Below are 10084 nucleotides of genomic sequence, written 5' to 3'. Positions count from 1 at the left end.
CAATCACCACCATGTGTGCGGTATGGTATCCGATCACGACCCAATCGGCTAGGCTGTCTTAATCGAGACATCAACCTTTTTTATATCAATCATCACATTTCATAATACTTTCACATCTTTTCATTTTATTGGCACTAATGGCCATAATTATAAGATCATTCTTGGCACGTTGGTCATATTCAATATTTCATGCTCACCTTATCAATTTCAAATATCATCCTCATCATCAACAATAATTACAATTCAAATCAAGGTGTGTATTACACATGTGAGCAATTTAGAGTCTAATGCACATAGAGATATTTCATAAAATTTGGCATAATAGCCTTCATTTGAACTTAACTTAAAGTCAAAACATTATTAATGCACAGTCCATATTTTAACACATCCTCAATTGGTAACATAACATGAATAGAGTGTCACGCCCCAAACTCAGGGAGCGCGACCGACGCTCAACCGAGAGAACCCGGCCGAGCAAGCCTATTAGACTTCCTTCTACCCAAACTCATCCATGAATAAAGAGGAGATGTACTCCATTAATCAATCACTAAAAAGATTTTATTAACAACTTCCTTTTCATTCCTATTAGCAACTTCATTCATAATTTCCAAAACATTACAAGTTAATAGAATTAATGAAAAACATAATTTTCAAGTACCAACATTTCTAGTTCAATTCCCAACATCAACCATAACCCACAACCTGTCTACAGAGCCTCTAAGTACAATAGAAGAGTAATATGGAAATGCCGGCAACAAGGCCCCGGTTATATCTCAAAACATAGTACATGAGAAACAAAAGATACATGACCCTGAAATGAAGTGGGGCTCACCAAATCAACTGAAAAGAGTGTACTGCTATCACTGATCAATGCCGCTTGCTGAAGAACCACCTACATACATTAAAGATGTAGCGCCCCCGGCAAAAGGGATATTAGTACTGTCGAATAGCACTAGTATGTATAGCTAAAAATCATCTTTCAAAATAGAATGCCCATATAAGAAAAGGCAACACATAGAAACAGCAAGTCACAATCAACAATATCCAAATGTCCAGTTAAAATATAATAATTTTCAAAATACGAACTTCATATATAATTTTGATTGGGAGATCATTAGCACCGATATACCACCGTCTTTGTTAGCACGGAGTCCGATCACGCCCCGATCGGCTAGGCCATCTCCCCACGAACAATGTGGTTTGACATGTGATGCGAAAGAAAGTTGTTACCAAGAATAGTACCACCATATGCGCAATATGGCGTCTGATCTCCACCCGATCAGCTAGGCCGCCTTCCCACATATGTCGTGTGGGTTGACTTTTCCAATCCACAAAGGTTCCAGTTTTATCCCAATTAAGGGGAATAATATCACAATTTCCAAAGATTCTAATTTTATCCTAAATAAGGGGAATAATCCCAATCAACCCCTACACCGGCACGTGTAGTTTCAGGTGTGGGCCTTATGACCCACCCTTCCTCGATATTGCTAATGATGCTCCCAAAAATAGTTTTGATTTGATTTGCAAACAGAAATATCATAAATACAATTGTACTCAACATCTTTCACATTGTATGAATTCTTATTAGTATTTCCAGTCATTCATAACGACAATATTTTCTAGGCTCATTAGGCCATTCACAAGATTCTTTATTTCTGGTACGATGGCTGTATTTTATATTCCACACTTTCACCTCTTTCAATTTCAAAGATCACCATCAAGTATCAACATATAGGATATTTCAGAAATTATATACTTCAAATCCATTTGAAATGGAAACTTCAAACACAAATGGTTTCTTCCCAAAGAATGAGGCATACCAACCAACAATAGAAACATACATGAAAAATCATAAACAATCAATACACCATTTACTCTTGCAATACTCTTCCCCAGAAATAACAATGTACAATTTCAACACATGAGTATATAAAACTCGAATCACACTGGATATATTTATAAATCAAAGCATTAATTAAAGCAGCCACTAATGGGCATGAATTTAGTACAAAAGCTTTTAGACAATTTTATCTTCGAAGTCATTTTTAAACAATTGAGTCGAGACTCATTTCACATTCTTTATCGCATATTTGCACCACTAGATACAATCATAACTTAAATTCTTGGCATGTTGGCCACACTTTATATCCCCAATTAACTTATTTCACTTCCAACCATCTTTATATGTTATCAACAATAAGACATTTCCAAATCAAGATTTTAGGTACACATATGAGCAATTAAGAGTCTTAAGACTATTGAGATTGTCTCACATAATTTGGCATACTATCTTTCATTGAAACATGACTCAAAGCCATAACCTTTTAATACGTAACCTATACTTTGAAACTTACGAAAACATTATGAAATTCAATTACAAGAGAGAAAGTATAGCCAACATACCTCAATCGAGCTTCCTTAACTCTAGAATGATCCGAAATTCTTAGCAATCCCGATCTATTTTGAGGCATAACAAAATTTAACAACAATTAGGAAGATATTCATGGACCCAGCTCTTTTGAGCATTTTATCAAACACTAGGTGTGCAAATTTAACTATAAGGTTCTTCTATAAGATTTCCTTCACTCCAAAACCCAATACTTACTTATTTCGGCTTAACAATCTTCCCACAATTCTTATTGATACATGCATGTATAAATAATAGTCTCATACCCATGAATCATACCCCTAATCAACCATCTTCTACCCAAATTCGAAATTAAAAATTAGGGTATGGAACCTTACCTCTTAGATGAAGAACTTGTGGGTTTTCCTTGTTAATCTTCCAAGATTTGAGCAAGACTTGATGAATAATTAGCCTAGGGTTCCTCTCTCTCTAAAACACTCTTTCTTCTCTCTAAAACATCAGAATTTTTGCTCAAAAATGACCCTTTGCGTGTATTTAACGAAGTAGGGTCGGGTTTTAAGAAGCCCAAAAATGGAGCTCCGGAACAGGTTCTGCGGTCGCATATGCGACCGCATAATGGATATGCGGACCGTATATCGGTCGCATAATTACAGACAAAAACGATCAAAAAGTTATCCGTGTATGCGGTCACTATATGGTCCGCATAACTGTTATGCGATCGCATAATGCACCACATAACAGTTATGCGGTCGCAGAGTCAACCGCATAATTTTCCCCAGACTGGCCCTTCTCCTGCTCACTTCTGCGGCCATTATATAGCCCGCAGAGTAATTATACGGTCGCATAATGGACCGCATAAATGCGCTTTTTCGCCAAAAAATTTCCTTTACTTTCCGATGCATTGTTCAACCCAAAAAGTCCGAACCGCGGCGAGCAAGCTCGCCGCGAAGATTTTATACCATCCTCAAACACGTAAGCCTACTCCGGCACCACGAAACCTTGAATTCACTTGCAAAATTCACGGGGTTTTACACTGAAATACTTCAATATTTTCCGGGGTGTTACATAGAGCATTTGGGATGCTTGTTGAACATATATATCTTTTAACCGAATCTTACTCGAAATAGCCAATTTCATAATGAATCACTCGGGACTTATATAATTTACATGAATATCGTGGGATTCAATTCTAAGAGAATAGTTTAGCCAACATACCTCAATTGAGCTTCCTTAAACTCTAAAATATTCCGAAATTCTTAGCAACTTCAATCTATTGTAGAAATATAATAAATTGAACAAAAATTAGGAGGATGATTATGGTTCTAGCTCATTTGAGCATTTTATCAAACACTAGGTGTGCATAACATTCAACTACCTCTAGTAATGGTGTTTCTTCCTCCAACAATACCTCATTACCACCAACAAGAGATACTACAACATCCTTTGTCCACTAACTACCTTCTTAGCACCATTATAATCATCAATGAACTCACATCTACCAAATTCTACTAATTAACTTGTTATAAAATCTCTACCACACCCAATAATCTAGTTTAATTAACTTGTTATAAAATCTCTACCATGCCGTCATCGCTCCCAGTGCTAAGTATCTCATTGTATTCTTCTTCTTCCCTAGTGGTTAATTTTTCAAAACCAAGATTTCTTCTTTCTGAATTAATCCAATCTCTGAAAAATACGGAAATATCTAGGCTGTCCTCCGCTAATGAATGTCTATGATCTCCAATTTGAAATCTTGCCACGCTAAAAGCACTCTCCGATGCTACTGATGATACTTAAATAGCAAGGATATCTCGGTCCATTATTGAAAGTGTTGGAAAAGTCTTACCACACTCCCTCCACCATGCCAAAAGTTGTTCATTGCCTTCTTCGTCTTTAATACTTTCCAATCCTTGATTAAGATAAGAATCGAGTTCATCATCAATAGAGGAATCAAAACCTGTTATATCATCCATATCTTCCCATAGAACTTCTACTCTAGACTTAGAAGTAGAAGGAGCAGTTTCACCACCTGTTATTTCCATAGATTTATATTTATCAATCAAAAGGGCTACAACTTTCATGTTTTAATCATCTCCAAATTCTTTATAGATTGTGAGATATAAGCTTCCAAATTTAGCCTTGTGCAACAAAAATTTCTTGCGCTGTACACTGCCAGGCAAAAAGACTGCAGTACCAGTCTTTAGTAAATCGATCATAACTTTTTGTACAAATGTCCAAATAATGAATGGTTTATCTTTCTGGAAATTAGACCCAAAGGGCTACAATTTTCATTTTCAGATCATCTATGAATTCCTTATAGATTGTGAGATATAAGCTTCCAAAATCAGCCCTTTGCATCAGATATTTCTCGCGATACACACTGCTGTAGCAAAAAACCAGCAATTAAAAATGGCCTTGAAATGGTCCGAATCTACTTCGAAACTCACCCGAATCACTCGGTACCTCGTCTGAATATACCAACAAGCCCCATAACATTATACAGACTTAGTCGAGGCCTCAAATCATATCAAACAACACCAAAATAATGAATCGCACCTCGAATCGAACTTATGAGTTTATGAAATTTTCTAAATTCTATATCTTGTGCCGAAATGTATCAAATCAATCCGGAATGACTTCAAATTTTGCATGCAAGTCATAAATGACATAATGGAGCTGTTACAATTTCTGAAATCGAATTCTGACCCCGATATCAATAAAGTCAACTCACGGTCACACTTCCCAAAACTCTTCTATTTTCCAACTTTCGCCAAAATGCATCGAATTGTCCTACGAACTTCCAAATCTAAATATGGACATATGCCTATGTCTAAAATCACCATACAAAGTTGTTGGAATCATCAAAACTCTATTCTGGAGTCATTTGCATAAAAGTCAAACTCCGGTCAACTCTTTTCACTTAAGCTTCAAAAATAAGAATTGTTCTTTTAATTAAATTACGAATCTTCCGAAAATCAAACTCGACCGTGGACGCAAGTCATAATACATGTTACAAAGCTGCTCGGTGCCTTAAACCATTGATCGGGATGCCAATTCACAAAATTACAAGTCGGGTCGTTATAACTTTGGAGAGGTTTCGGAAGTTCCATCCTCCCTAGTTCAGTGGAGCTCCTTATGTGGATGAACATGATTTCTTGGATTAGTGTCACCACATTCTGCGTACTATGGGTGTGGTGAAGCCGAGCGGGGTTGGCCTTACTGCGTTTCAGCTGACGGGGCTGACATATAAATGGTGATAGTATTATGAGGCTAGTAGGCCAGCAGGCACAATGCCACTTACTTGGTCCCATTTCTCGGATCTTTTCTTGGGAAAGTTTGTTCCATATACCCACAGAGATGTATTGTGCAGCGAGTTCGAGCAGTTACCCTAGGGGGTATGACTGTGTCCGAGTATGCTATGAGGTTTACTGAGTTATCTTATCATGCCCCATATTTGGTTTCCACTGTTAGAGAGAAAGTCCATAGATTTATTGAGAGACTTAGTTATAGCCTCAGATTTGGGATGGCATGAGAGTTGGATATTGAGACTCCATTCCATTAGGTTATGGAGATCGCTAGAAGGTTGGAGCGTATCCGTGGCCAGGAGAGAGGCGTTAGGGAGACTAAGAGGCCTCGAGGTTCTGGAGGATTTAATGGTTTCAACTCTTCGGCTCTGACCCATCATGTTAGAGGCTATGTCAGTTGTCCGGTTCAGTCCATACTTCAGGTTACCCATAGTGCTCTAGTTAGCCAGGGACCTTAGGGTACTCATTGGACATCCATCTTTCAATGCGCCTTCTGCACGGGGTTCCTACAACAGTTATTCCAGTATTTGGTACAGACTCAGCACCAGCAGCCATGCCCTCAAAGGGGTTGTTTTGAGTGTGGCGATACTAGGCACATCATGAGAGATTGCCCAGACTTTGGAAATGTGGACTTCAACAGAGTACTTGGGCTATGTGTTCGCTCTAGTTGCTACTCCACCTACACAACCAACTAGAGGTGCAGGACAGGCGAGTAGAGGACATCTTAGAGGGGGAGGCCAGACCTGCTGTTATTCTTTTCCTAATAGGGACGATATTGTTGCACTTGATGTTGACGCTATAGGTATTATTACGATATGTCATAAATATGTATCACTTTTATTGGTCAGGGCCCTACTTATCTGCATCCTATTTTGTTTCGTATTTGGTTATGTCTCATGATTCTTTGGATACCCCTATTTATGTGTCTATACTCGTTGGAGATTCTATTACAGTAGACTGTGTATGCCGCTCTTGTTCAGTCACTATGAGGGACTACATATTCTTGATCATTGTTTTGATGTGTTTTCCAAGATTGGATGTGGATGTGTTGGTAGATCTTTCAGTTATTCATTGTGGGACAAAGCAGGTTCTTATATCTGGTTCACGAGTAAGGACTCGGGAGGATTGATTGCATAGCGATTGTGATTGTAGTAGGGCCATGGAGTGATATGGGTCAGAGGCTAAGCAAGTGGGTTATCTCATTCAAGAAGATTCGAGGTGGTGTGATTCATACGAGGCTTCTATTTGACGAATGCATATACTACCATTTGGGAGGGATCGAGGAAGTTTGCACGTCAGTCACAAGGGTGAATATGCATTTGGCATAATCTTTGGAGTGTTTTATGACTAGTGTTGCATAAGTTTATGAAGTATTTAGTTGATCAATAGTGCAGGATCAGGACTGCTATGAAGAAAGAGTACTATAGGTTTCAGATGATGTGTTCTTTGGCTTCGAGCCAAGTAGGGGAGTCTACTATCAACAATCGGATTGCATGTTCATGTGTTATATCAGTTTCTAGACGAAGGGACATTTGTGGATCAACTATGACTTGAAAAGGTTGACTTCGAGGATGATTTTGGAACAAGAGATCGGTTGAGTGTATGATGTACTGCACTTTATGGGTATGTAAGGGGTCTTGGGGTGATTCTGGTTTGATACTTATTGTGGATGTAGTGTGCAAGGAAAGAAATCACTTGGTTGCTTCTTTTGGATATTCATGTATTGGTAGAGCACGGGTTGTTCGGTGCGTATTAGCTTTACGTTGGATATTGGAGCAAGATGAGTGACTCTCGAGGAGGTTCTAATTAGTTCAAGATGTATATGAGGTATTTAAGAATTTTTGAATTTGCATATGGGTAGAACTTGGGGCTTACATAGGATAGTGCCGAGGCTTGCAGAATGTTTGGATCGGGCTACATGCCATATCGGGGTCATGATAGGATATGATTCTTCATGTGTTTTTCTTCTCCCTTGTATGGCGGGTTCATAGCATTGTGCTTGTGGTGGTATTTGTGGGACTTGTAGGGTGGTTCTCTTATTTGGTTCTCCTTCCATCTTTGGTTATATTCGAGTTGCTTCTTGTTGGGTGCACGGATTGCGTCGTTTGTGACTAGGTGGCATGTGGTGTGGCTTATTGGTCGAATAGCTTGTACTGGGTGAGATGAGATCAATAGACCTGGAATTAGTGCAATCGGACTTGGACAAGGTAGGTTTGGATAAGAATGTCATTAATCATCTTAGAGTTCGATAATGGTTCTGGTCAGACGAGAGAACTCCATGATTTGTTGATTTGGTTTATGGTTATGAGTTTCTACATGTCTCTTACACCATTAACAATATTGTGAAGGTTTGGAATAAGGTTTTATTTTATATGAGGTTGTTTACCGGTACCAGATTTAGTAATGGGTAGCAATTATGGTTGGAAGATATTACTATGAGTATATGAGTTATATGGTACATCGTGTGATTATATCGTGGAATATGGTTATGGCTCGATGCATCTTTTTAGACTTATTCAGTGTATAAATGTGAGAATTGGGTTCGCAGCTTTATGGACTAAGGTTGAAAAGAGAATCTTCAGTTAGGTTATGTTGTCTGCCTTGTATAGATTGAGGTGACGTGGGATCACCCGTAAGTATGTGTATGGTAAGTTTATACAATGATTTAATGGTTTTTGTAACGAACCTTGGCACATTCGAGGATGAACATATGTCTAAGTGAGGAAGAATGTAACGACCCGACCGGTCGTTTTGGGTTTTGGCATTTCGTTCGATGGTTTGAGTTATTGAATAGCTTCATATGATGTATTATGACTTTTGTGTATGGTCGGTTTTGGTTTTCGAGCTATTAGAGATTGATTTGGAAGAATGATTCTCATTTAGAGCTTTAAGTCAAAAGAATTGATCAAAGTTTGACTTTTGTGTATTTGACCTTGGATCAGATTTTTAATGGTTCTGTAAGGTACAGATGGTGATTATGGACATAGGCGTATGTCCGGATTTGCATTTGGATGTTGCTAGAAGGTTTTCGCTCTAATTGGCAAAAGTTGATAATTTGAAGGTTTGAAAAGTTTATAGGTTTGAGTGGGAGTTGACTTTAAGGTTATCAGGTTCGAATTGTGGTTCCGGAAGTTGGAATAGGTTCGTCATGTCATTTGGAACTTTTGTGCAAAATTTTAGGTGATTTCGAGTTGTTTAGAAATGTTCGGCAAAAGTTTAGAAGTTGGACATTTGAAATAGTTCATTAAGCTTTAATTGGTGTGCGATTTATGGTTCTGAAATTGTTTTGTGTGATTTGAGGCCTTGAGTAGGTCCGTGTTATATTTTGGGATTGTTGGTGTGACTGGACGGGGTCCTAGGGTCTCAGGTGTTTTGGATGAGTTTCAGACCATTTCGTTCATGTTTGGAGTTGCTTGTTTTTCTGGTGTTCCACTGTTCATCGCAATCGTTGAAGTAGGGTCATGATCATGGAGTGTATTTTCGATGGAAGGTGATTTGGCCATCGCGTTCGCTATGAGTTGGTCACATTCCTAGAGTTTGGAGGGGCAGTGGTCAGTGCGTTGGCGTTCGATGAATCGTGTTCGCATAGAAGGGGAGGCTGGGTGAGTTGCCAGGCGTGTGGCCTTCGTGTTTGCGGGTGGGTGACTACGTTCACGCAGGCCAGTGGTGTTGAAGCATCGCGTTTGCGGGTTCTAGACCGCGTTCGCGAAGGGTATCTTTCGGCCAATTTTAGCTTGTGCTGCTCAATGCAAAGTATGTGCCGCGACCGCGAAGGGGGCCACTAGGCAGTTATATTAAATATTTCATTTCGAGGGTTTTGAGTTATTTTATCACATTTTGAGATTGGGAGCTCGGATTTGGATGATTTTGGAGGGGTTTTTCATGATTTGGATTGGGGTAAGTATTCTTAACTCAAATTTGGTTATTATTCATGATTCCATCCTTGTTTTAACATTTAATTGATGAATCTAAGTGAGGGATATTGAGAATTTTAGTAAAAGCTTTTCTAAATGTAATTTGAGGATTTGAACCCTCATTCAGAGTTAGATTTGTATGAAATTGGCATGGTTGGACTCGTATTCGAATGGGTGTTTGGAATTTTTGACTTTTGTCGTGTTCCGGGAGGCAAGCCTAGGTTGACTTTTTGATTTTTGTTCAGAATACTTTATTGTCCGAAGTTGTTTCCTATGGCTTTTTTGATCTTATTAAGTTATTTTGGGTAGATTCGAGCCTCCCGAAGGTTGATTCATGCAGTAAGGGAATTTTAGAGTATTGATTTGGCTTGTTTGAGGTCAGTATCTTGCCTAACCTTGTGTGAAGGAATACCCTTAGGACTTAACCTTGATTGCTTATCCGTGTTATGTGAAAAGCGACCTGTACATGAGGTGACGAGCATGTACACGGGTGCTAT

The sequence above is a fragment of the Nicotiana tomentosiformis genome, chromosome 5, assembly GCF_000390325.3.
Source record: "Nicotiana tomentosiformis chromosome 5, ASM39032v3, whole genome shotgun sequence".
NCBI classification, from domain to species: domain Eukaryota; kingdom Viridiplantae; phylum Streptophyta; class Magnoliopsida; order Solanales; family Solanaceae; genus Nicotiana; species Nicotiana tomentosiformis.
The sequence above is the reverse complement of the archived record's forward strand: the minus strand, read 5'-3'. Positions refer to the sequence as shown.